Source organism: Sapajus apella, unplaced genomic scaffold, assembly GCF_009761245.1.
Source record: "Sapajus apella isolate SASKATOON/1434 unplaced genomic scaffold, GSC_monkey_1.0 scaffold14, whole genome shotgun sequence".
Lineage (NCBI taxonomy): Eukaryota > Metazoa > Chordata > Mammalia > Primates > Cebidae > Sapajus > Sapajus apella.
Genome location: NW_022436954.1, coordinates 30,516,952 through 30,523,146, shown reverse-complemented (window position 1 = coordinate 30,523,146; position 6,195 = coordinate 30,516,952). Strand labels below are relative to the sequence as shown.

Here is a 6,195-nt window from a genome sequence, read left to right as displayed (position 1 = left end):
AACCCTGAGCATATTTCTAGTACTTTTTGTTGATGAAGTCATCATCAGCTGTTGCAGCACCCTGTACAGGAGACTTGGTAACATCGGCTCATCCGGGAGTCACTAAGAATTACAGGTAGCAGAACCCACCTGTCTGATCCCACTGGTAACCCTGAGCTCTGTGGATGGCAGTGGCTTCATCTTTCCAGCCCATACAGAGCCAGGGAAGCATTAAAGCTCCTCTACCCCCGAGAAGGGTGACCCATGAAACTTCAGAAAGCAATGCAGAATCTTTATGTCAATTTTTAGGTGAGAGTCCCTAGTTTTCTTTTCATTTCCAAAGGGCTCTATTGATCTAGGACAGTGCTTTATCAGTTACCCTCTCTTTCTTGCATTTTTAGGCTCCCTCCCTTTCAACTGGTATCCCCTTCTCCATCTACACATAACCTGGGTGTACCAGGGCCATGGACAACTATGAAATATAATTACCAGGTATATTCATCTGCTCTGGCTGGCATACCAAAATACCACAGGTGGGGTGGCTTAAACAGCAGAAATGTATTTTCTCACAGTTCTGGAGGCTGGAAGTTTGAGATTAGGGTGCCAACGTGGTTGGCTTTTGATGAAGGTTCTCTTCTTGGTTTGCAGATAGCCGCTTTCTCACTTTCTCACAATTTCCTCACATGCTCACATGACCTTTCCTTGGTGCGTACATTCCAAGGACCTCTCTCTTCCTCTTATAGGGACACCAGTCCTATCAGACTATGGCTGGCCCCACATTTGACCTTCCTTTTTTCTTTCGAGACAGGGTCTTGCTCTGTCACTCAGGCTACATTACGGTGGCATGCTCATGGCTCACTGCAGCCTCAACCTCCCAGGCTCAAGCAATCCTCCCACCTCAGCCTGGTGACTAACTGGGACCAGAGGTGTGCACCACCATGCCTGGCTAATTTTTTGTGTTTTTTGTAGAAACAGGGTTTCTCCATGTTGCCCAGGCTGGTCTCCGACTCCTGGGCTCAAGTGATCCTCCTGCCTCAGCCTCCCAAAGTGCTGGGATTACAGGCATGAGCTGTCGTGCCCACTCGTTTAACCTTAGTTACTACCTAAAGACTGTCTCCAAATACAGTCACATGGGGCAGAGGGGAGGTGGTGTTACTACTTCAACATATGAAACCTGGGACGGCACAATTCAGTCCACAGCCCCAGAAATCAAGATAACTTGCTTTAAGGCATCACAGTTGCTATCTTTGTTATGCTGACAATAGTCTCCTAACTTATCATTTTTCTCTGGCTGCTTTTAAGATCTTGTCTTTATCACTGGTTTTAAGCAATTTGATTATTAGATGCCTTAGTGGAGCTTTCTTCACATTTCTTGAGCTTGGAGCTTATTGAGCTTCTTGCATCTGCGGATTATAATTTTCATAAAGTTTGGAAATTTTGGGCATCATTTTTTCAAATATATATATTGATTGCTTCCCCTTCACAGACTCGAATTATATATATAATTCCAGGTGGCATATCCCACTTCCTGGGTTCAGTGGGATAGCTCTACCTCCCTGGAGACCCTACCAACCAACACATCTTCGGCCCCTTCCTCCTGTGGTGGGCACAGCAGCTCAAGGAAGACAGAAATGTAAGTGTGTCGCAGAGATAACTAATGCTCTTTAATTTTTACAATTCATTCTTCTCTGAGTCTTTTACTTAGGCCAGTTTCTATTGCTATCCCTCCAAGTTCATTAATATTTTCTTCTAATTGTAAAGACTGGGGGACTTCTTTCTAAATGTCCAGTGACCTTTGTCTTAATATTTGGTGCAATATATCAGCAGATCTAACAAAATGAATATTTAACAAAAGGAAGTTGAAAACTAAATGACTATTACCTTTCTCTTTGAAATACCGTAGGAATGAGAGTTAGACACACTTTCTGACTTCTATAAGACACTGACCATTACACAGGCTGTGACTTTTCTCAGGGCAAGATGCAAGGTGAGCTGGCTCACTGAGAAAATGCACACCAGGGACTTCACAGTTTCTGCTCTGCATGATGATATGGACTAGCAGGAAAGAGATGTTTGCATGAGGGATTTCTGATCAGGGTCAAGATGTGTTCTGGTCACTACTGATTTGTCGGCTCGTGTGATTGATGAGCGATGAGTAACTTTAGTTACAAACTATGCTGTGCCCACTAATTGTGAAAACTATTCTCACAGGAGTCAACAGTAGCAGTTGATGGCAAGGTGGCACTCAGAAATGCCATCGACGTAATTTAGAACATGGAATCACAAGTGAAACAGTACACGATTAGAATAAAGAGAGAGGCGAATTGGCAGAGGGGGTGGGCTTGGGAGGAAAGGTGTGGATATAAACTGTTGCTGAAGAAGACAAGAAAACGGTTCATTACAATGAGACTTTCCAGGATACTACAGTGGAGGAGATGCTCATGCATGTGGCTGACCTTATTTAATTCCTAAGTAAGACAGTTTTGGGTGCAGTGCTGGCTGCTGCTGAATAAGTGATCACAATGTGCATTGTGCTTCTTCCTTTGGCAATATTTGAATCTTAATGCTCAAAATGGATGAGAGACAGAGTTTGATAGCAGTGACATTAGTCATGAGCTCTTGTGAAGAAAGTCATTGGTTTTTTATCTTCTTTAGACTGTGAGAGTAGACATAAAAGATGGGTTCTGGAACATCTTTCCTTCTTAGAAATTTATTTTCTAGTCCTATGGAAATGGTTGCATTGGATGTTCTCTATCATTTAATAATATACTTGTGGACTAAAAGACAAAAATGCTACATAAAATAAGCCAATTATGTTAAACAAGCATATCTGCCTTTACTGCATTTGTCATTAGCCTGAATAGAAAGGCCTTTAAAATTGATTTTTTAGAAAGCGTTTGAATGCATTATTGCTATTGTATTTATTCAATAAAGTATTAAATTAGTGAAAACATATTGTGTTCTGCAATATCTAACCTTCTGCTAATCTTATATGGTATATTTTTCATCCCAGATTTCACAGTTTTGATATCTAGGTTTTCAATCTGTGTCTTTTTTGTATCTTCCCTGGCTCTTCTGAACTTTTAAAACATTTAATTCAATTACAATAATTGTTTTAATGTTCTTCTCCGTTAATTCTAATATCTGTGTCAGTTCTGGGTCAGCTTTTACAGACTGATTACCCTCTTCATTGTGTCTTCCTGCCTTGTTGTGTCTTTGATTGGAGTATAAAAATTGTGAATTTCATTCACCTTGTTGGGTGCTTGATTTTTAAAATTTATTTCTGTAAGTTTTCTTGAGCTTTTCAGGTCTGCCTTTGTGCTTTGAGAGGCATTTTCTGGAGGAGTGCTCAGTCTAGGGTTACTTATTCCCCACCACTGAGGGAAGGCCTTACTAAGTACCCAGTGCCCCACGATTGATGAGTTTTTTCAGTCTGACCGGTGGGGACAGGTACCATGGCTGGCACCCACTGTTCCTTCTAATCCTTTCAGATGGCTCATTCCTCAGCCTCACATGCGTGCACTGTTCACCACTTGCTGTTGGCCAAGGAGATCCTCCATGGAGCTTTGGGATTCTCTCTCTGTGCAGCCATCTTCTCTCCAGTACTCTCTTAAGAACCACGGCTGACTTGGTCTCTCTGGACACTCACCGCTGTCTTTTCAACTTAAGGAGGCTGCCAGGATCCATCTGAGTTCTCGCTTTCTGCTTGGTGGCCTGGCAACTCTGCCAAGGTAATTCTGGGGTGATCCTAGGACTCAACTAGTTTGTTTCCAATGTCGTTCAATGCCCAATGTCCAGTGTCTTGAAAACTGTTGTTTCATATATTTTGTTTGTTTGTTTCAAATGGGAGGATAAATCCAGTCCCTCCTTCATTCTATTCTATTCAGGCTAATGACAAAAGCAGTAAAGGCAGATATGCTTGACCAGAAGCAGAAGTCGGCAGCTATTATTATTTTATCATTCATTGAAGATATTTGGGGACACCTATTGTGAGCCAGGTACTATACTAGGTTGAGTATACAGCGGTGAGCCAAAAGAATACGGTCCTGACCTCACAGCAAATCTGTCTTATGGCGATCAACTTCTGCCAGAAGGCAGTAAATATGCTAGGCTCTGGATTTCTGATCACTCCTCTCAAGGAATTCAGAATTAGGAGGGAAGAAAAATTAATATAAAACTAACTGTGAAAAGTGTGTGAGATACAAAGGCTCTGGGCATATTGATGAAGAAGTAATTAATTCTGATTTAAAGTATAAGGGAAAACTTTGTGGAGAAGGTGACCTTTGAGTTAGGATGTGAAAAGTTCATGTAATTTTGAATGGTGGAGAAGCAGAAGGGAGGTAGAGATGTCCAAAGTGCTTTTAAACATATGGCAGACACAGCTATCTGGCTTGTTCTCCCTTGCCCACAGAATCCTAATCATGTGCTTCAGAGGATGTTGTATACAGTACTTTCCAGCCCCTAGGAGTGAGTCTTGATTGGTTGAAATAAACCATGGAATTTCCATTCCCCTTGCCTGTCATTGGATCCAGCATAGGCAAATGACACAATTCTGGCCAATGAGATATGAGGGAAAGTCTGCTGGGAAAGTTTATTTTCCAAATAAAGGGAGAAAACATTTCTTTCCCCCACTGTTTCTGAAGAAGAAACAAAAACAAAAAAAACCCTGATTCCTTGATCATGTCCTGAAACCACTGGAATGAACCAATCTGAAACTGATATAACTCATGACTTCTTGTTACATGAGATGCCAAAGTTTTCTTCTTGTTTCAGTAACTTCTTGTTGGATTCTTGTTGTCATTGATGGTGTTACTTTCAGTCAGATGCAGGAAACCAGCATACCCTAAGCTGATCAGTTAACCCATTTGCAACTAGCTTTTCCTTTTCACTGATTCAACCCTCTGCTAAACGTTACTCCTCTTGTTCTGGTTCCCCTGCTTCATCAAGAAGGGAGGTTAACCTAAGGCATAAGCCATGAGGATGCACCTAGTCACTCTCCCCAAGCATGCACATGGGGGAGATGAAAATGAAAGAAAGCAATTACACAGGGCAATACCTTGACTATTCTGTTTCATCACTTTCCTGGTCCTTTGGTTGGGAGGACTTGAACTCTGATGGTAGGGTGGAAGATGAAAATAAATATAAAGGAAAAGAGTGTAGGCAAGCCCAGGGGAAATTATGTAAATTACTGCGGATTCACAGCAGTGCTAGAATACTCTGGTAATTCCCACAGGAGTCAAGACTACCTCTGGAACAATCTTAACTGTTGGAAACCACCAGTGTCTGGCAGGAAGCCAGCTATAACAAGGGCAAAAGATATGCCGTTCTGGAGAGTTTGGACTGATCCCAGGGACCCAGGCCAGCCTGTGGCCAAAGTTGTGAATATGCAAAAACAGTCACCAGTCTCCACTCACTTTCCGGTCCCCTTCCTAGCCCCTTCTTTTTCTAGCCCCGATCGTTTTCTCCCTGTTCCTCCTCCCACTCCTCCTTCTCCTCCCTTACTCAACAATTCATATCCTGCTGGCCTGATGAGCACAGAAGGTACTAAGCCGCCTACCTAAGAAGACTTGCAGCTCAGCAGGGAGCTCTTACACGCCCAAGGTAATGCTTCTGTCTTGCTAGAAACTCAGGGCCTCTAGACTGGCTGTGGGAAGCATGTCTGGTCTCAGGCACAGTACTTCTTGTCCCATGCAAAGTCAGCTGGTGGGGAAGAGGGGAGGCTCCAAGGTCTGGATTCCCAGGTCTCACTGCCAGCCTGTGGAGATGTACAGGGTCACAAAGACATTACCTCAAACGTGGAACTGTCCTCTGCTAGCTCATACAGGATCTTATCCTTCTCTCACATAACTATATCCTCCCATCTAGCTTATCCTACTTACCTTCAGTATCAATTTAGATGTCTCTTCCTCCAGGAGGCCTTCCCTGATTGATTCTCAAGCCTGGATCGATTCAGTACCCCCAGAGCACTGAATGCCTTTCTCTCTGAGCACTTGTCATGCTGATTTGTGATCCATGGATACTCAGCCAGAATCCAGCACAGACTGACATTTAGCAGGTGCTCAGTTTATGGAACGAACAAACGAAGGAATGAACAAATGAACATCTGTTCATATACACTCTAGCTCTACAGACACCATGACTATCTTGTTTGCACTGTGCCCTCGGCGCCCAGTCCAGTGCTTAGGCTGTAGTAGGAAGACAGTAACGATGTATTAA

The 6,195-nt window shown here is 42.9% G+C and overlaps 1 non-coding gene across 1 annotated transcript; it reads left to right on the top strand.

Annotated features, from left to right (window-relative positions):
* The first annotated feature begins 1,687 nt into the window (after positions 1-1,687).
* LOC116555231 lies at positions 1,688-1,800 on the top strand. The gene has a single exon (XR_004270433.1). It is a non-coding gene; the product is annotated as a small nucleolar RNA SNORA81 (small nucleolar RNA).
* Positions 1,801-6,195: the final 4,395 nt, after the last annotated feature.